Source organism: Pseudophryne corroboree, chromosome 1, assembly GCF_028390025.1.
Source record: "Pseudophryne corroboree isolate aPseCor3 chromosome 1, aPseCor3.hap2, whole genome shotgun sequence".
In the NCBI taxonomy this organism is placed as follows: Eukaryota; Metazoa; Chordata; class Amphibia; order Anura; family Myobatrachidae; genus Pseudophryne; species Pseudophryne corroboree.
In genome coordinates, this window is record NC_086444.1 from 734,012,804 (window position 1) to 734,035,063 (window position 22,260).

Genomic DNA, 22,260 nt, shown 5'->3' on the forward strand with positions numbered 1-22,260 from the left:
TATTCATGTATGTGCAAACTTAGAAACATTTTAATGCTCTGTGCACTGATGCAAAAATGGCCTGGCCAATTTCAGCCTTCTTATGGATAAATGCTGTATCATCTTAATTTAATATTAATGCATTAGTAAAACTAAGTAGATTTTGCATAAATTGCACGTTTTCTGCGAGTACTAACTAGTTTCACAAACAGTACAGCCTCTAATGTCATTGCTGTAAGATGTGTACACACTGGAATGATCTCGGCCCAATATGTCGTTTCCGGCCAAATCAGAAAGGTTTATCAGCTGAATTGTTCAGTGTTTACCCATGATTCTGCGTGCAGGCAGGACCGAAGAAAGCTTCAGCGGGACCATGCCCCTTTAAAAAGTAACTTTATAAATTACTGTTTACCTTCAAATGGGGGAGCCGTATGCATCACATCCGGGGAGGGGAGGGGGGACATGATTAGTACAAAATCCTCCCCCCCCAGCAGTGAAATAGACTGCTGCCGACTGACAGGTGAGATGGGGTAGTGAGCACCAGCCAGTCGTCCCTGTCCCCCAAGAAACCCAGGTAATTAGTACCCGCCTCCCCCCTCTTTGCCATTGGCATTACTGCATGCAGGGTAATGTACATACTGGCTGCTTTTGCATGTAGGGGGTAATTCCAAGTTGATCGCAGCAGGATTTTTTTTTAGCAGTTGGGCAAAACCATGTGCACTGCAGGGGAGGCAGATATAACGTGCAGAAAGAGTTAGATTTGGGTGGGTTATTTTGTTTCTGTGCAGGGTAAATACTGGCTGCTTTATTTTTACACTGCAAATTAGACTGCAGATTGAACACACCCCACCCAAATCTAACGCTCTCTGCACATGTTATATCTCCCTCCCCTGAAGTGCACATGGTTTTGCCCAATTGCTAACAAAAATCCTGCTGCGATCAACTTGGAATTACCCCCGTAGTCCACAATTGCTGGACAGCTTTATATTTACCGTGCAATTTAGATTTGATTTTGGACACATTCGTTCCAAATTTAAATTAGATTTAAATCAGCCCCACCAGTAGTGCAACATGGATTTACCGAGGTGCAAATTTACTTGTTTCTGCTCTGCTCCCAGCTCGGGATCAGCCCCTCTGTTACAGTATGCTGAGTGCATTTTGGGAGTTTAAGGATGTAAAACTGCTTAGCTATGTTATAAGATAGGGTATTTGTCCCTTGCAGCGTTTGGACTCAAACTAAGCATGATGCCCAATATTAAAATAATCAAAATCTTCCAAATACACCAATACTATGAAACGAGTTACAGTGTTGCTCAGCTTGCCTAATGAACAACTGGATCTTGTCCAATCTAACAATTCACCAAGGTGGACAGTGATACTCTAATGCAAGCAGGCCTCAAACTGGTGTTCCGGTTACCGCATAAGCTAGTGTTGGATTTAGGGCCATGTGGGGCCGCGGCTGAAAATGATCATGGGCCTATTGTGAGAAGATGAGGAGTTGTGACCAGTTCTATGTGAGCATGTATATACACACCCCTATACTATCAGCACCAGTGTCTCACAAAAGACATAAAAGTAGAAAATTGCATCATTTTGTGAGAAAAATAGAAATCACTTTTAATGCTTAATTTATGGCTGACAGTAGGGGCCTTTGGTGGGCCCCCTCCCTACGGAGGTACTACCTAGCGTAATGTGTATAAGGGGTACTACCTGGTGTAACGTATATAAGGACTCTACCTGACGTAAAGTGTATAAGGGGTACTACTGTGTGGTGTCATGTGAATAATGGACAATACTGTGCAGTAAAATGTGAATTGGCACTATTCTGTGGTCATGCCTCTTCCCCATAAAGCCACGCTCCTATATTTTGCTGTGCGCCTTAGGCACGCACTGTCCCTGTTTTAAATATGCGGGAGGGGGGGGGGGGGGGACCAGTTCTCTTTGTGGCACAGGGCACCAAAATGGCAAGTTACGGCACTGTTGAGAACAAATGTAAGAAAATTGATGTACAGTTGCGCATGTAATAACTAGTCAGAGGTTTGATTTGTGAAATGTCTTGTGTTCTAACATTAGTTTCAGCTGTCAAAACTTAGTGATGTTTATACTGACAAGAAAAAAAGAAAATGCTTGTTTAACTCATCCATGTGTTATTTATAAGTTTAACTCAGCGGTTCCCGAACTTTTTGGAGTCACAGCACCCCTAGGCCAAAAGGTTCATACTGAAAAATTCAGTCAAAAAAATTACATTTAGTAAATTGTGTTTATACTGTAGGTTATCCTTATGCTGGGTACACACTGGCAGATATATTGGGCAATCAATTGATCGGCCAATATATCTTTTGCAGGTGTGTACAAGCAATATGGGCCTAATTCTGAGTTGATCGCAGCAGCAAATTTTTTAGCAGTTTGGCAAAACCATGTGCACTGCAGGGGAGGCAGATATAGGGGTATATGCAATTGCGGTCGAATTCCCGAAATTGTCGAATTTCGGGTCATTTTCGACCAAAAAAAAAATTCGCCTATGCAATTCAGTGCTTTCCGACCAAAAAACGGACTTTCAAAATTCGACTTTTTGAAATTCGAATTTTTGCAAATTCGACTTTTCTGCAATGATACAAGTGCTGCAATTCGACCAAAGCATATTCAATTCAAGTTTGGAAATTCGACAGCAGTGCTTTTAGACAGCAAATTCGTCATTTTCAATCCGCCACACTTTGGAGGGTGAAAACAAATAAAAAAATTTTAAACATGTTTTTTTTTTGTGTTTTTTTTGGGGGGAATAGCAGATCTATTTATATTAGAAGGGATTAGGTACTTTTTTTTTTTTTTTTTTGGAGGCACAAATATTATTTATATATTTTTTAAAATTTTTTTTTTTTTTTATTGCTGGAACGGTAAAATCCTAAAAAAAAATGGCGTGGGGTCCCCCCTCCAAAGCATAACCAGCCTCGGGCTCTTCGAGCTGGTCCTGGTTCTAAAAATGCGGGGAAAAAATTGACAGGGGATCCCCCGTATTTTTAAAACCAGCACCGGGCTCTGCGCCTGGTGCTGGTGCCAAAAATACGGGGGACAAAAAGCGTAGGGGTCCCCCGTATTTTTAACACCAGCATCGGGCTCCACTAGCTGGACAGATAATGCCACAGCCGGGGGTCACTTTTATGCCGTGCCCTGCGGCCGTGGCATTAAATATCCAACTAGTCACCCCTGGCCGGGGTACCCTGGGGGAGTGGGGACCCCTTCAATCAAGGGGTCGTCCCCCCCCAGCCACCCAAGGGCCAGGGGTGAAGCCCGAGGCTGTCCCCCCCCATCCAATGGGCTGCGGATGGGGGGGCTGATAGCCTTTTGTGATCATGAAAAGAATATTGTTTTTTCCAGCAGTACTACAAGTCCCAGCAAGCCTCCCCCGCAAGCTGGTACTTGGAGAACCACAAGTACCAGCATGCGGGAGAAAAGCGGGCCCGCTGGTACCTGTAGTACTACTGGAAAAAAAATACCCAAATAAAAACAGGACACACACACCGTGAAAGTAAAACTTTATTTCATACGTCGACACACACATACTTACCTATGTTCACACGCCGACATCGGTCCTCTTCTCCATGTAGAATCCAGGGGTACCTGAAAATAAAAGATCAATATACTCACCTCAGCCATGGTCCAGAGATAAATCCACGTACTTGTAGAAAAAAACAAAACGCAAATACCCGCTCCATGCCGGACTGAAAGGGGTCCCATGCTGACACATGAGACCCCTATCCCCGAATGCAGAGAGACCTGTCAGTGACAGCTGTCACAGAAAGGTCTCTATAGCCAATCAGGAAGCGCAACTTCGTTGCGCTCACCTGATTGGCTCTGCGCGTCTGAGCAGACAGCGCATCGCACAGCCCAGTCCATTATATTCAATGGTGGGAACTTAGCGGCTAGCGGTGAGGTCACCCGCCGGTCAGCAGCTGACCGCGGGTTAACCCCACCGCTACCCGCAAAGTTCCCACCATTGAAAGTAATGGAGCGGCTTTGCGATGCGCTGTCTGACAGCTCAGACAGCGCACAGCCAATCAGGTGAGCGCCACGGAAGTAGCGCTTCCTGATTGGCTGAAGGGACTTCAGTGACAGGAGTCACGTGATGTCCCGGGATTCGGGAGAAAGGGGTCTGATGTGAAAGCATGGGACCCCTTTCTTAGTCCGGTATGGATCGGTGTTCGTTTTTTTGTTTTGCCAAGTACGTGGATTATCTCTGGACCTGGATGTACCTCTGGACGCTGGAAGGTGAGTATAATTTTTTCACAGGTACCCTCGGATCGTCGGAGACCGTGGCAGTCGGCGTGTCAACATAGGTAAGTATGTGTGTGTCGGTAGTGTGTAATAAAGTTTTACTATCAAGGTGTGTGTGTACTGTTTTTTATTTGGGTATTTTTTTTCCAGTAGTACTACAGGTACCAGCGGGCCCGTTTTTCTCCCGCATGCTGGTACTTGTGGTTCTCCAAGTACCAGCTTGCGGGGGAGGCTTGCTGGGACTTGTAGTACTACTGGAAAAAACAATATCTTTTTATTATCACAAAAGGCTATCAGCCCCCCCATCCGCAGCACATTGGATGGGGGGGGACAGCCTCGGGCTTCACCCCTGGCCCTTGTGTGGCTGGGGGGGGGGGGACCCCTTGATTGAAGGGGTCCCCACTCCCCCAGGGTACCCCGGCCAGGGGTGACTAGTTGGATATTTAATGCCACGGCCGCAGGGCACGGCATAAAAGTGACCCCCGGCTGTGGCATTATCTGTCCAGCTAGTGGAGCCCAATGCTGGTGTTAAAAATACGGGGGACCCCTACTCTTTTTGTCCCCCGTATTTTTGGCACCAGCACCAGGCGCAGAGCCCGGTGCTGGTTTTAAAAATACGGGGGATCCCTGCCCAATTTTTCCCCTGCATTTTTAGAACCAGGACCAGCTCGAAGAGCCCGAGGCTGGTTATGCTTTGGAGGGGGGACCCCACGCCATTTTTTTTTTCCGGGTTTTTCCCGTTTTTTAAAATCGCGGCAAAATCCGCCAAATCGGCCGATTTTCGCCCGCGATTCTGGCGAATCCGTTTTTCATTGAATATGGTGAATTCCGGAAGCCACCTTCCGGAATTCACCTGTCGAATTAAGTCTAATTAAAAAACGGCGAAAAATTGCCGCGATTCGCCGTGAATTGCATATACCCCATAACATGTGCAGAGAGAGAGAGATTTGGGTGTGGTGAGTTCAATCTGCAATCTAAATTGCAGTGTAAAAATAAAGCAGCCAGTATTTACCCTGCACAGAAACAAAATAACCCACCCAAATCTTTTGGGCATATGTGAAGCCTGGCACTATTGGGGGCATATGTGTATCTGGCACTGCACTACTGGTGGTATATGTGTATCTGGCACTATTGATGGCATATGCACCACTGAGGGCATATTTGAATCTGGCCCCCATGTGTGTATCACGCACCTATTTTTTGGCCGCGCGCACACAGTACCACTAAGACATTTTTCCTACTTGCACCACTGCATTAAAGTAAATGTTTTCTTCACGATACTTGACATCTTTTTGATCATACTTTATTGTTGGTTTTTCTAAAAAATCGTTGAAAGTTGCATATAAGACTGTTTCTTTTTCGTGCAGCCCACAAGACTTAGGGGGTCATTCTGACTAGATCGCACGCTGCCATTCATCGCAGCGCAGCGATCAGGTCAGAAGTGCGCATGTGCTAGTGCCGCAGTGCGCATGCGCTGGCGCCGCAGTGCGCCGGCACATGGCTGACGGCTGACAGCCGATGGCTGTCGTTGTCTAGCGATCGCCTCTGCCTGATTGTTTGGTCACCGTTTTGTGGGCATGGTCCGGCCAATGCAGGCGTGGCCGGGCCGTGCGGGAGGCGGAATACAGCGGCTGCGTGACATCACACGCAGCCGCTGGGACCCGGGCAATAACGAGTAGCTCCCGGCCAGCACGCAAAAGCTGCGCTGTCCAGGAGCTACTCCTGAAGTGCAAAAGCATCGCCGCTGTGCGATGCTTTTGCACTTCTGCGGGGGGGGCCTGACATGCGGGGCAGATTAGCCCTGTGCTGGGCGTTCCCCCGCATGTCAGTGTGCTACGATCAGGTCTGAATTAGGGGGGGTCATTCCGAGTTGATCGTAGCTGTGCTAAATTTATCACAGCTACGATCATTCACACTGACATGCGGGGGGACGCCCAGCACAGGGCTAGTCCGCCCCGCATGTCAGTGCTGCCCCCCCCCACAGAAGTGCAAAGGCATCGCACAGCGGCGATGCGTTTGCACTTCAAGAGTAGCTACCGACCAGCGCAGCTTTAGCGTGCTGGCTGGGAGCTACTCGTCGCTCCCCGGCCCGCAGTGGCTGCGTGTGACGTCACGCAGCCGCCGCGGCCTGCCCTCCCAATGATCCGGCCACGCCTGCGTTGACCGCTCCCCCTAAACGGCGGCTTAACGCCGCCGTCCAGCCCCCTCCCGCCCAGCGACCGCCTCTGCCCCAGAGGCGATCGCTAGGCAACGACGGCTGCCATGCGCCGGCGCACTGCGGTGCATGCGCAGTTCCGACCCGATCGCTGCGCTGCGACAAACTGCAGTGAGCGATAGGGTCGGAATAACCCCCAAGGTCCTTAGACCTTGATTATTCGGCCCAGTTGGGATTTTGAGTTAGACAGAACATATTACTTGAGCAATTTGTTATAAGTAAATTGCTTTTTACAAGAAATACAACCAAGTTCTGCAAATATGTTTAGTTTAAACTAGGCAAATTTATTAAAGTCTGTTAGAAGTTTACAACTGATAATATTTCTTCATTTTGTGCAACTATGTGGCACAGTGCTTAGGCTATGGATTCTGGGGGTTATTCAGTTTTGCTAGCAAACCAAAAAAACTAATATTCAAAACCATGTGCAGTGCAGGTGGGGCAGATTTAACATGTGCAGAGAGATTTAGGGGTATATTCAATTTAAGTCGGATCCATTCCGACATTCATTTGTCGGAATGGATCCGACCTGGGCTATTCAATGCAATCTCAATTCGACTTTAAAAAAAGTCGAATTGAGATGCAGGAGCTGAGACGGGAGAGCCGCAGGCAGACGGGGGACCGTCTGCCTGCGGCTCGCCCCCCCGTCTCTGCCTCTCCCCCGTCTCTGCTCCCGCGTCACAGCCGCCGCTCACGGCAGCGTCCTCCCGGCTCCAGCAAGCGAGGTCTCGCTTGCTGAAGCCGGGTGGACGCTGCTGTGAGCGGCGGCTGTGACACATCCTCCGGCGCTGCTCCCCCCGTCTGCCCGCAGCTTTCCCCGTCTCTGCTCCCGCATCTCACTTCGACTTTTTTTTAAAGTCGAATGGAGATGGTCGAAAAGCCGATCCACGTACTTTTCGACAAGTCGAATTTCTCAACTTGTCGAATAATTTGGGGTTAGATTGAATAGGTCGGAACCCCTTCTGACCTAAAAAGGTCGAAAACTGCTGTCTTTTCGACAGACGGCAGCTTTCGACTTCAATTGAATACACCCAGAGGCGGAACTACTGCCAGTGCAACCAGTGCGTTGCACTGGGGCCCGCCTCTGTCCAGGGGCCCAATGCATGTAATAAGTCAAACTGACTCATTACATGCCGCTGTGTGCTGCAGGCAACCGCTGCCCGTAGCACACAGCCGCCCCGGACAGGAGAGAAGAACAGCGCAGCGGCACGGGGGGGGAGAAGGAGGGTTGGAGGTGGAGGAGGGAGCCGCAGCAGCGCTGTTTCATTGGTTGAGGCGCTGCTGCTGCTGTCCCTCTGCTTCACTATAGGCTGTTCGCCGCCGCTGTGAAGCGCATCCCAGCATTCAGAGCGGCGGAGAACAGCCTATAGTGAAGCAGAGGGACAGCAGCAGCAGCGCCTCCACCAATAACACAGCGCTGCTGCGGCTCCCTCCTCCACCTCCCTCTTCCTCCTTCTCTCCTGCCCGGGTTCTCTGGAGAAGCTGCACCAAGGAGCCTGAGCCAGCGGAGAGGGTAAGTATAATTCATTCATTCTTTCTTTCTTTCTTTCTTTCTTTCTCTCTTCATGTGCAAAAAGGGGGACTGTCTGCCGTAATGTGTAAAAAAGGGGGAATCTGCCTGACATAATGTGTAAAAAGGGGGAATCTGCCTGCCGTGATGTGTAAAAAGGGGGCGCTTTCTGCCGCAATGTGTAACAAGGGCACGCTGTCTGCCGTAATGTGTAAAAAGGGCACGCTGTCTGCCGTAATGTGTAAAAAGGGCACGCTGTCTGCCGTAATGTGTAAAAAGGGCACGCTGTCTGCCGCAATGTGTAACAAGGGCACGCTGTCTGCCGCAATGTGTAACAAGGGCACGCTGTCCGCCGTATTGTGTAACAAGGACGCGCTGTCTGCCGTAATGTGTAAAAAGGGGGCGCTGTCTGCCGTAATGTGTAAAAAGGGCGCGCTGTCTGCCGTAATGTGTAAAAAGGGCGCGCTGTCTGCCATAATGTGTAAAAAGGGGGCGCTGTCTGCCGTAATGTGTAAAAAGGGCGCGCTGTCTGCCGTAATGGGTAAAAAGGGCACGCTGTCTGCCGTAATGTGTAAAAAGGGCACGCTGTCTGCCATAATGTGTAAAAAGGGGACGCTGTCTGCCGTTATGTGTAAAAAGTGCACGCTGTCTGCCGTTATGTGTAAAAAGTGCACGCTGTCTGCCGTTATGTGTAAAAAGTGCACGCTGTCTGCCGCTATGTGTAAATAGGGCACGCTGTCTGCCGCTATGTGTAAAAAGGGGGACGCTGTCTGCCGTAATGTGTAAAAAATGGACGCTGTCTGCCGTAATGTGTAAAAAATGGACGCTGTCTGCCGTAATGTGTAAAAAGGGGAATCTGTCCGCCGTAAGATGTAAAAGGGCCTCTACCTGGTGTAGTGGTGCTACTGTGCGGCGTAATTTGAATAATGGAGACTACTGTGCACCGTTTTATGAATTGGTATTATTTTGTGGCCACACCCCTTCCCCACGAAGCCATGCCTCTGTATTTTTGCGCGCGCCTAGGGCGCGCACTTCCCCTGTTTTGCATGCAGGGGTGGGGCTCCGATGCCGTTTCTTGCACACCGTGCTAAAATGTCTAGTTACGGCACTGTTGCTAGGTATCCATTTCTCTGGCCCTGAGCAGGTCCCCCTCACCAGATCCTCTCCAGGGGTGAGGGAGTGGACTTGGATGGGATGGGGGGGGGGGGGGGGGGGGGGGGGGGGGGGGGGGGGCGGCAAAGCATTTTGTCGCACCTGGGCCCACCGCTTGCTAGTTCCGCCACTGAATACACCCCATAGATTTGGGTGGGTTATATTGTTTCTGTGCACGGTAAATACTGGCTGCTTTATTTTTAAACTGTAATATAGATTTCATTTGGGACACACCCCACCCAAATCTAACTCTCTGTGCACATGTTATATCTGCCCCCCCCCCCCCCCCTCCGTCCTGCAGTACAACATGGTTTTGCCCACTAGTGTGCTTTTCGCACATGAGGGCACTATTTGTTTGAAGTTTGTCAGCTCTCCTAGTGTTTGTGTAGGAATTCCCTGCTATCCAAAACATATTAGTAGATTTATGTTAGTTTGCTTGTGACTGTGTAGTAAGCACTTCTTGGAGCAGAGGCGGAACTCCGGGAGGCAGCGGAGTCGGCTGCCGCCGGGCTCCTGCCCTGAAGAGGGCGCCTCGCCTCCATGTGAGTTCTTCTGTGCAGCCCGCAATGAGTCAAACTGACTCATTCCTGTAAGCCGCGGGCTGTAAAGAGGCCACTCCAGCGCTAACCCCAGGAGAGTACGCTGGTGCGCGCCTGCTGTGGAAGTTAGGAGAGGAGTTGCTGCTACCGCTGCTCCGCTGCTGTTGGGAAGGGGGGGACGGGACGGATGGACACACGTGCGAGGCGGTGTTCAAGAGCTGGTACCACGCTTGCCTTGGATTCCACTCCCTAATTGCGCTCTGCCTCCGGTAATTTGGGATGAGAGAAGAGCCTTCTTTCACTACACAAGGTATCCATCTATGCTCCCTTTCTCCCTCTGTGAGTGCACTGCCAGTATACTGTATGTATGTTTGTATATATATATATATATATATATATATATATATATATATAAAACCAGTCACAATGACCCCCATTCTGCCTCATCCCATCCTCCAGACCTCTGTTGCTCCATCCGCCCCCCCCCCCCCCCCCCATTTGCTAAGTCCTTCTGCCCGCCTGCGACCATCCCTCCCCAGCTCCCTCCCATAATTACTTGTCCTCCCGCAAGGAATACATATGTTTTACCGACAGACGGGATGCCGCAGTATCGGTTACATAATAGACCCTACATCACTGTCAGCTCCAGGCCCATGTGGACCCTAAACTGGCACTGGTCTGCTGCGCCTGCTGGGATGTATCATTAGCACAAGGTTAAAAATGCAGCCAAACGTCCAAAAATGCAGTTTTCATAGGTTTGGCGGCTTACTACTTACCCACCAAGCCTAGACCCTAGGGCTTGGATGCTGTGGGCAACACCATCTTTAGATGGGCTTCTATCACATTTCCCATTGGACCCCTCCCAGGACCCCCCAGCGGGGAACGTCAGCCCACGCATGCACAGATAGGGCTCCGGGTCATACACCGCGAAGTCCTACTGTATCATGGCAAAGAATAGCTCTCACCGCAAGAGCTGTCCTTTGGAAATGTCTTCATGCATATGCCATTATGCTTGCAAAGAATGGCAGGATATATATAAATATATATAGCCTGCAGGATCAATAGTGGTGCCCGTGTGTGTGTGTGTGTGTGTGTGTGTGTGTGTGTGTGTATGTGTGTATGTGTGTATGTATGTATGTATATATATATATATATATATATATATATATTTGCCTCTATATAGGGGGGCACCTATGTTTATCTTGCCTCCGGGCATCTAGGACGAACTTACGCCACTGTCTTGGAGCAGAGGCTGACGTGAATGATTAGATGTTTTTATAAAGCACTGTGCATTTATGTAGCTCCAACATTTTTACAATTAATAATAAAAATAATTTACAGACTTGGTGATTTTTTGATTGTGATTTCACCAGTACCCTGATTAGGAACACAGGAGATGAGCATTTCCTACACTGCTCTGCTTATGTCAAGTCACTCATATGTATGTGCAACAAGTAGTAAGCATCCAATTATTATTTTTTACTTGTATTTGTATTTCACTGTTGTCCCTGATTATCAACCATGCCAGTATGCTGCCAACAGCCAGCCCAGAGTCAGCAGCCAAGATCATGTTTGACAGCATGGATGGCAAAGTGGCTAGCATTGCTAACTCACAGCTCTGAGTTAAATTCCTGACTAAGGCACTATCTGTGTAGAGCCTGTATGTTCTCCTTGAGTTTGCATGGGTTTCCTCTGGGTGCTCTGGTTTACTCCCACACTCCAAAAACATACTGGTAGACTAAGGGGTGTATTCAATTCAAGTCGGATTTCCCGACTTGTCGGATTTAAGGGAATCCAGATTCAACCTATTCAAAGTCCCGTTTATCCAACAAGTCAGAAAATCCAACTTGTCGGAAAGCATGTAGATCGGTGGATTTCCATCAGAAAGGATCCGACGTCAATTGAATATACCAGTATGTGGCTTTTGACAAACAAAATAAAAATAATAACCATAGTTTGTATATATGTGTACATGTGGTAGGGAATAGGGAATATAGATTGTTAGATCTACTGGCACAGGGACTGAAGTGAGTGACTGAGAAAAAAAAAATCTGTATAGTGCTGCGTAATATGTGTGCTATATATAAATAGCTGTTAATAAATAAGTAAATGTTCTAGCGCCATGAAAATAAGAATTTACTTACCGATAATTCTATTTCTCGGAGTCCGTAGTGGATGCTGGGGTTCCTGAAAGGACCATGGGGAATAGCGGCTCAGCAGGAGACAGGGCACAAAAAGTAAAGCTTTCCGATCAGGTGGTGTGCACTGGCTCCTCCCCCTATGACCCTCCTCCAAGCCTCAGTTAGGTACTGTGCCCGGACGAGCGTACACAATAAGGGAGGAATTTTGAATCCCGGGTAAGACTCATACCAGCCACACCAATCACACCGTACAACTTGTGATCAAACCCAGTTAACAGTATGATAACAGAGGAGCCTCTGAAAGATGGCTTCCTAAACAATAACCCGAATTAGTTAACAATAACTATGTACAATTATTGCAGATAATCCGCACTTGGGGTGGGCGCCCAGCATCCACTACGGACTCCGAGAAATAGAATTATCGGTAAGTAAATTCTTATTTTCTCTATCGTCCTAGTGGATGCTGGGGTTCCTGAAAGGACCATGGGGATTATACCAAAGCTCCCAAACGGGCGGGGAGAGTGCGGATGACTCTGCAGCACCGAATGAGAGAACTCCAGGTCCTCCTTAGCCAGAGTATCAAATTTGTAAAATTTTACAAACGTGTTCTCCCCTGACCACGTAGCTGCTCGGCAAAGTTGTAATGCCGAGACCCCTCGGGCAGCCGCCCAAGATGAGCCCACCTTCCTTGTGGAGTGGGCCTTTACAGATTTAGGCTGTGGCAGGCCTGCCACAGAATGTGCAAGTTGGATTGTGCTACAGATCCAACGAGCAATCGTCTGCTTAGCCGCAGGAGCACCCATCTTGTTGGGTGCATACAATATAAACAACGAGTCAGATTTTCTGACTCCAGCTGTCCTTGCAATATATATTTTTAATGCTCTGACAACGTCCAGTAACTTGGAGTCCTCCAAGTCACTTGTAGCCGCAGGCACTACAATAGGCTGGTTCAGATGAAATGCTGACACCACCTTAGGGAGAAAATGCGGACGAGTCCGCAGTTCTGCCCTGTCCGAATGGAAAATCAGATATGGGCTTTTGTAAGATAAAGCTGCCAGTTCTGACACTCTCCTGGCCGAAGCCAGGGCTAGTAACATGGTCACTTTCCATGTGAGATATTTTAAATCCACCTTTTTTAGTGGTTCAAACCAATGAGATTTTAGAAATTCCAAAACCACATTGAGATCCCACGGTGCCACTGGAGGCACCACAGGAGGCTGTATATGCAGCACTCCCTTAACAAAAGTCTGGACTTCAGGAACTGAAGCCAATTCTTTTTGAAAGAAAATCGACAGGGCCGAAATTTGAACCTTAATAGATCCCAATTTGAGACCCATAGACAATCCTGATTGCAGGAAATGTAGGAATCGACCCAGTTGAAATTCCTCCGTCGGAGCACTCCGATCCTCGCACCACGCAACATATCTTCGCCAAATGCGGTGATAGTGTTGCACGGTTACTTCCTTCCTTGCTTTAATCAAAGTAGGAATGACTTCTTCCGGCATGCCTTTTTCCTTTAGGATCCGGCGTTCAACCGCCATGCCGTCAAACGCAGCCGCGGTAAGTCTTGAAACAGACAGGGACCCTGCTGAAGCAAGTCCCTCCTTAGAGGTAGAGGCCACGGATCTTCCGTGATCATCTCTTGAAGTTCCGGGTACCAAGTCCTTCTTGGCCAATCCGGAACCACTAGTATCGTTCTTACGCCTCTTTGCCGTATAATTCTCAATACTTTTGGTATGAGAGGCAGAGGAGGAAACACATACACCGACTGGTACACCCAAGGCGTTACCAGCGCGTCCACAGCTATTGCCTGCGGATCTCTTGACCTGGCGCAATACCTGTCCAGTTTTTTGTTGAGGCGAGACGCCATCATGTCCACCATTGGTCTTTCCCAACGGGTTACCAGCATGTGGAAGACTTCCGGATGAAGTCCCCACTCTCCCGGGTGAAGGTCGTGTCTGCTGAGGAAGTCTGCTTCCCAGTTGTCCACTCCCGGGATGAACACTGCTGACAGTGCTATCACATGATTCTCTGCCCAGCGAAGAATCCTTGCAGCTTCTGCCATTGCACTCCTGCTTCTTGTGCCGCCCTGTCTGTTTACATGGGCGACTGCCGTGATGTTGTCCGACTGGATCAACACCGGTTTTCCTTGAAGCAGAGGTTCTGCCTGGCTTAGAGCATTGTAGATTGCTCTTAGTTCCAGAATGTTTATGTGAAGAGACGTTTCCAGGCTCGTCCACACTCCCTGGAAGTTTCTTCCTTGTGTGACTGCTCCCCAGCCTCTCAGGCTGGCGTCCGTGGTCACCAGGATCCAATCCTGTATGCCGAATCTGCGGCCCTCCAATAGATGAGCACTCTGCAACCACCACAGAAGAGATACCCTTGTCCTTGGAGACAGGGTTATCCGCTGGTGCATCTGAAGATGCGACCCTGACCATTTGTCCAACAGATCCCTCTGGAAAATTCGTGCATGGAATCTGCCGAATGGAATTGCTTCGTAAGAAGCCACCATTTTTCCCAGGACTCTTGTGCATTGATGTACAGACACCTTTCCTGGTTTTAGGAGGTTCCTGACAAGCTCGGATAACTCCTTGGCTTTTTCCTCCGGGAGAAAAACCTTTTTCTGAACAGTGTCCAGAATCATCCCTAGGAACAGCAGACGAGTTGTCGGCATTAACTGGGATTTTGGAATATTCAGAATCCAGCCGTGCTGTTTTAGCACTTCTTGAGACAGTGCTAATCCCATCTCTAGCTGTTCTCTGGACCTTGCCCTTATTAGGAGATCGTCCAAGTATGGGATAATTAATACGCCTTTTCTTCGAAGAAGAATCATCATCTCGGCCATTACCTTTGTAAAGACCCGAGGTGCCGTGGACAATCCGAACGGCAGCGTCTGAAACTGATAGTGACAGTTTTGTACAACGAACCTGAGGTACCCCTGGTGTGAGGGGTAAATTGGAACGTGGAGGTACGCATCCTTGATGTCCAAGGACACCATAAAGTCCCCTTCTTCCAGGTTCGCTATCACTGCTCTGAGTGACTCCATTTTGAACTTGAACTTCTTTATGTACAGGTTCAAGGACTTCAGATTTAGAATAGGTCTTACCGAGCCGTCCGGCTTCGGTACCACAAATAGAGTGGAATAATACCCCTTTCCCTGTTGTAGAAGAGGTACCTTGACTATCACCTGCTGAGAGTACAGCTTGTGAATGGCTTCCAAAACCGTCTCCCTTTCGGAGGGGGACGTTGGTAAAGCAGACTTCAGGAAACGGCGAGGCGGATCTGTCTCTAGTTCCAACCTGTACCCCTGAGATATTATCTGCAGGATCCAGGGATCTACCTGCGAGTGAGCCCACTGCGCGCTGAAATTCTTGAGACGACCGCCCACCGCCCCCGAGTCCGCTTGAGAAGCCCCAGCGTCATGCTGAGGCTTTTGTAGAAGCGGGGGAGGGCTTCTGTTCCTGGGAAGGAGCTGCCTGTTGGTGTCTCTTCCCCCTTCCTCTGCCTCGTGGCAGATATGAATATCCCTTTGCTCTCTTGTTTTTAAAGGAACGAAAGGGCTGCGGTTGAAAAGTCGGTGTCTTTTTCTGTTGGGGAGTAGCTTGAGGTAAAAAGGTGGATTTCCCGGCTGTAGCCGTGGCCACCAAATCTGATAGACCGACTCCAAATAACTCCTCCCCTTTATACGGCAAAACTTCCATATGCCGTTTTGAGTCCGCATCGCCTGACCACTGTCGCGTCCATAAACTTCTTCTGGCCGAAATGGACATAGCACTTACCCGTGATGCCAGTGTGCAGATATCCCTCTGTGCATCACGCATATAAAGAAATGCATCCTTTATTTGCTCTAAAGACAGTAAAACATTGTCCCTATCCAGGGTATCAATATTTTCAATCAGGGACTCTGACCAAGCTACTCCAGCACTGCACATCCAGGCTGTCGCTATAGCTGGTCGTAGTATAACACCTGTATGTGTGTATATACTTTTTTGGATATTTTCCATCCTCCTATCTGCTGGATCTTTAAGTGCGGCCGTCTCAGGAGAGGGTAACGCCACTTGTTTAGATAAGCGTGTGAGCGCCTTGTCCACCCTAGGAGGTGTTTCCCAGCGCGCCCTAACCTCTGGCGGGAAAGGGTATAAAGCCAATAACTTCTTTGAAATTAGCATCTTTTTATCGGGGGCAACCCACGCTTCATCACATACATCATTTAGTTCTTCTGATTCAGGAAAAACTATAGGTAGTTTTTTCACACCCCACATAATACCCTGTTTAGTGGTACCTGTAGTATCAGCTAAATGTAACGCCTCCTTCATTGCCAAAATCATATAACGTGTGGCCCTACTGGAAAATACGGTTGATTCGTCACCGTCGCCACTGGAATCAGTGCCTGTGTCTGGGTCTGTGTCGACCGACTGAGGCAAAGGGCGTTTTACAGCCCCTGACGGTGTTTGAGGCGCCTGGACAGGCACTAACTGATTGTCCGGCCGTCTCATGTCGTCAAACGACTGCTTTAGCGTGTTGACACTATCCCGTAATTCCATAAATAAAGGCATCCATTCTGGTGTCGACCCCCTAGGAGGTGACATCCCCATATTTGGCAATTGCTCCGCCTCCACACCAATATCGTCCTCATACATGTCGACACACACGTACCGACACACAGCAGACACACAGGGAATGCTCTTAACGAAGACAGGACCCCACTAGCCCTTTGGGGAGACAGAGGGAGAGTTTGCCAGCACACACCAAAAGCGCTATATATGACAGGGATAGCCTTATAATAAGTGCTCCCTGTATAGCTGCTTTTATAATATAATTTTTTGCCACTATTTTGCCCCCCCTCTCTTGTTTTACCCTGTTTCTGTAGTGCAGTGCAGGGGAGAGACCTGGGAGCCGTCCTGACCAGCGGAGCTGTGTAAGGAAAATGGCGCTGTGTGCTGAGGAGATAGGCCCCGCCCCTTTTTCGGCGGGCTCGTCTCCCGCTCTTTAGTGTATTCTGGCAGGGGTTAAATATCTCCATATAGCCCCCGGAGGCTATATGTGAGGTATTTTTTAGCCAAATAGGTTTTCATTTGCCTCCCAGGGCGCTCCCCTCCCAGCGCCCTGCACCCTCAGTGACTGCCGTGTAAAGTGTGCTGAGAGGAAAATGGCGCACAGCTGCAGTGCTGTGCGCTACCTTTAGAAGACTGAGGAGTCTTCTGCCGCCGATTCTGGACCTCTTCATGTTTCAGCATCTGCAAGGGGGCCGGCGGCGAGGCTCCGGTGACCATCCAGGCTGTACCTGTGATCGTCCCTCTGGAGCTGATGTCCAGTAGCCAAGAAGCCAATCCATCCTGCACGCAGGTGAGTTCACTTCTTCTCCCCTAAGTCCCTCGTTGCAGTGATCCTGTTGCCAGCAGGACTCACTGTAAAATAAAAAACCTAAGCTAAACTTTCTCTAAGCAGCTCTTTAGGAGAGCCACCTAGATTGCACCCTTCTCAGCCGGGCACAAAAATCTAACTGAGGCTTGGAGGAGGGTCATAGGGGGAGGAGCCAGTGCACACCACCTGATCGGAAAGCTTTACTTTTTGTGCCCTGTCTCCTGCGGAGCCGCTATTCCCCATGGTCCTTTCAGGAACCCCAGCATCCACTAGGACGATAGAGAAATTACAGTCACAGTGCTCAGATTTTTCCCCAAACATCAGTTGTTTCAAACATTCATGAGTGGAGTTGCACATACAGTAAGTTTATACAGGTTGAGTATCTCTTATCCTAAATGCTTGGGACCAGAGGTATTTTGGATATCGGATTTTTCCGTATTTTGGAATAATTGCATACCATAAAGAGATATTATGGCGATGGGACCTAAGTCTAAGCACAGAATGCATTTATGTTTCATATACACCTTAGAAGGTAATTCTACCCAATATTTTTAATAACTTAGTGCATTAAACAAACTTTGTGTACATACACACAATTAATTTATGTTTCATATACACCCTATACACACAGCCTGATGGTCATTTAATACAATATGTTTTATAACTTTGGTATTAAACAAAATTTGTATACATTGAGCCATCAGAAAACAAAGATTTCACTGTCTCAGTCAAAAAATTCTGTATTTCAGAATATTCCATATTTCGGAATATTTGGATATGGGATACTCAACCTGTGCAGTTCATGCCTAGATGGGGTTTCCTGTTTATTCTACCCTAATGAATGGAAAAGGTGTAGCAAGTTTCATGTCATATAGGTATCCCAATTTTATTTTTTATAGTATGTAGGCCCAACGTTGGGAGTCCTTCATGAAACCAATGTTGACACATTTGATAATGGATATTGGCCCTCATTCCGAGTTGTTCGCTCGGTAAAAATCTTCGCATCGCAGCGATTTTCCGCTTAATGCGCATGCGCAATGTCCGCACTGCGACAAGTAAATTTGCTATGCAGTTAGGATTTTTACTCACGGCTTTTTCATCGTTCTGGCGATCGTAATGTGATTGACAGGAAATGGGTGTTACTGGGCGGAAACAGGCCGTTTTATGGGCGTGTGGGAAAAAACGCTACCGTTTCCGGAAAAAACGCAGGAGTGGCTGGAGAAACGGGGGAGTGTCTGGGCGAACGCTGGGTGTGTTTGTGACGTCAAACCAGGAACGACAAGCAGTGAAATGATCGCAGATGCCGAGTAAGTCTGAAGCTACTCAGAAACTGCTACGAGGTGTGTAATCGCAATATTGCGAATACATCGTTCGCAATTTTAAGATGCTAAGATTCACTCCCAGTAGGCGGCGGCTTAGCATGAGCAAATCTGCTAAAATTCACTTGCGAGCGAACAACTCGGAATGAGGGCCCTTATCAACATAGCAAGATACTTTGCAGGGCCGAGCTAAGAACATCCTGTTATCTATTGTCTTGTAGGGGTACTACATATGTTTCTCTAACGTCCTAGTGGATGCTGGGGACTCCGTAAGGACCATGGGGAATAGCGGGCTCCGCAGGAGACTGGGCACTCTAAAGAAAGATTTAGTACTATCTGGTGTGCACTGGCTCCTCCCTCTATGCCCCTCCTCCAGACCTCAGTTAGAATCTGTGCCCGGCCGAGCTGGGTGCTCCTAGTGGGCCCTCCTGAGCTTGCTAGAAAAGAAAGTATTTTGTTAGGTTTTTTTATTTTCAGAGAGCTTCTGCTGGCAACAGACTCTCTGCTACGAGGGACTGAGGGGAGAGAAGCAAACCTACTCACGGCAGCTAGGTAGCGCTTCTTAGGCTACTGGACACCATTAGCTCCAGAGGGATCGAACACAGGTACCTAACCTTGATCGTCCGTTCCCGGAGCCGCGCCGCAGAGCCAGAAGAACAGAAGCAGCAGAAGCAAGAAGACATCGAAATCGGCGGCTGAAGACTCCTGTCTTCACTTAAGGTAGCGCACAGCACTGCAGCTGTGCGCCATTGCTCCCACAGCACACCGCACACTCCGGTCACTGTAGGGTGCAGGGCGCAGGGGGGGGCGCCCTGGGCAGCAATTAAGTACCTTTTTGGCAAAAAGAGGCATATATACAGTCTGGGACTGTATATATGCCCGAGACCTTGCCATTTTTTTTTACACATTAAAGCGGGACAGAAGCCCGCCGCTGGTTACTGGTTGTAAAAATACGGGGGGGAAAATGACAGGGGATCCCCCGTATTTTCACAACCAGCACTGGGCTATGCGTTCGGTCCTGGTGCCAAAAATACGGGGGACAAAAAGCGTAGGGGTCCCCCGTATTTTTAACACCAGCACCGGGCTCCACTAGTCAGAGAGATAATGCCACAGCCGGGGGACACTTTTATATCGGTCCCTGCGGCCCTGGCATTAAATCAGTAACTAGTCACCCCTGGCCGGGGTACCCTGAAGGAGTGGGACCCCTTAAATCAAGGGGTCCCCCCCCCCCTCCAGCCACCCAAGGTCCAGGGGTGAAGCCCGAGGCTGTCCCCCCCATCATACCAATGCGGATGGGAGGCTGATAGCCAAGTGACACAAAGAAAGAATATTTCTCTAACGTCCTAGTGGATGCTGGGGACTCCGTAAGGACCATGGGGAATAGCGGGCTCCGCAGGAGACTGGGCACTCTAAAGAAAGATTTAGTACTATCTGGTGTGCACTGGCTCCTCCCTCTATGCCCCTCCTCCAGTTAGAATCTGTGCCCGGCCAGAGCTGGGTGCTCCTAGTGGGCTCTCCTGAGCTTGCTAGAAAAAGTATTTTGTCAGGTTTTTTATTTTCAGAGAGCTTCTGCTGGCAACAGACTCTCTGCTACGAGGGACTGAGGGGAGAGAAGCAAACCTACTCACGGCAGCTAGGTAGCGCTTCTTAGGCTATTGGACACCATTAGCTCCAGAGGGATCGAACACAGGTACCTAACCTTGATCGTCCGTTCCCGGAGCCGCGCCGCCGTCCCCCTCGCAGAGCCAGAAGAACAAAAGCAGCAGAAGCATGAAGACATCGAAATCGGCGGCTGAAGACTCCTGTCTTCACTTAAGGTAGCGCACAGCACTGCAGCTGTGCGCCATTGCTCCCACAGCACACCGCACACTCCAGTCACTGTAGGGTGCAGGGGGGGGGGGGGGCGCCCGGCGCCCTGAGCAGCAATTAATTACCTTTTTGGCAAAAATAGACATATATACAGTCTGGGACTGTATATATGCCAGAGCCCCCGCCATTTTTTACACATTAAAGCGGGACAGAAGCCCGCCGTTGAGGGGGCGGGGCCTTCTTCCTCAGCACACCAGCGCCATTTTCTCTTCACAGCTCCGCTGGAAGGACGCTCCCCAGGCTCTCCCCTGGAGTATACAGATGCATTAAAGGGTAAAAAAGAGAGGGGGGGCACATAAATTTAGGCGCAGTATATATATATTAACAGCAGCTACAGGGTAAACACTAAGGTACAGTGTAATCCCTGGGTTATATAGCGCTGGGGTGTGTGCTGGCATACTCTCTCTCTGTCGCCCCAAAAGCCTTTGTGGGGTCCTGTCCTCAGTCAGAGCATTCCCTGTGTGTGTGCGGTGTGTCGGTACGAAACCTGTGTCGACATGTTTGATGAGGAAGGATACGTGGAGGCAGAACAAGTGCAGCTGAGTGTGGTGTCGCCGCCGACGGTGCCGACACCTGATTGGATGGATATGTGGAAGGTGTTAAATGATAATGTAAACTCCTTGCATAACAGATTGGATAAAACTGTAACCGGGGGACAGTCAGGGTCTCAACCCATGCCTGATCCTACAGCGCAGAGGCCGTCAGGGTCTCAAAAGCGCACACTATCCCAGATAGTTGACACAGATGTCGACACGGAATCTGACTCCAGTGTCGATGACGATGAGGCAAAGTTGCAGCCTAAAATGACTAAAGCCATCCGCTACATGATTGTAGCAATGAAGGATGTATTACACATTTCTGAGGAAAATCCTGTCCCTGACAAGAGGATTTATATGTATGGGGAGAAAAAGCATGAAGTGACCTTTCCCCCTTCACATGAATTAAATTAATTATGTGAAAAAGTGTGGGATTCCCCTGACAGGAAGGTGATAGTTTCCAAGAGATTACTTATGGCGTATCCTTTCCCGCCAACGGACAGGTTACGCTGGGAATCCTCCCCTAGGGTAGACAAGGCGTTGACACGCTTGTCCAAGAAGGTGGCCCTGCCGTCTCCGGATACGGCCGCCCTAAAGGATCCTGCGGATAGAAAGCAGGAAGCTATCCTGAAGTCGGTTTATACACATTCTGGCACACTGCTGAGGCCAGCAATTGCTTCGGCCTGGATGTGTAGTGCGGTAGCTACATGGACGGATTCTCTGTCTGAGGAGTTAGATACCCTGGACAGGGACACTGTTCTACTGACCCTGGCACATATCAAGGACGCGGTCCTATATATGCGGGATGCCCAGAGGGACATTTGCCTGCTGGGCTCTAGAGTTAACGCAATGTCCATTTCTGCCAGAAGGGTCTTATGGACTCGGCAACGGACAGGGGATACCGACTCTAAAAAACACATGGAGGTTTTACCTTATAAGGGTGAGGAATTGTTTGGGGACGGTCTCTCGGACCTAGTTTCCACAGCTACGGCTGGGAAGTAAAATTTCTTGCCTTATGTCCCTCCACAACCTAAGAAAGCACCGTATTAGCAAATGCAGTCCTTTCGTTCTCAGAGGAGCAAGAAGGTCAGAGGTGCGTCCTTTCTTGCCAGAGGCAGGGGTAGAGGAAAAAAGCTGCACCATGCAGTTAGTTCCCAGGAACAAAAGTCTTCCCCGGCTTCCACTAAATCCACCGCATGACGCTGGGGCTCCACAGGCGGAGCCAGGAGCCGTGGGGGCGCGTCTCCGACTTTTCAGCCACCAGTGGGTTCGCTCACAGGTGGATCCTTGGGCTATACAAATTGTGTCTCAGGGATACAGGCTGGAATTCGAGGTGATGCCCCCTCACCATTACCTAAAATCGGCCT

At 49.1% G+C, this 22,260-nt stretch overlaps 1 protein-coding gene across 3 annotated transcripts in view; it reads right to left on the reverse strand.

Annotated features, from left to right (window-relative positions):
- The window catches only part of PDE4C (phosphodiesterase 4C), a 652,343-nt gene that overhangs the window by 76,852 nt on the left and 553,231 nt on the right, over nt 1-22,260 (reverse strand). The gene's annotated exons all lie outside the window — the stretch shown is intronic.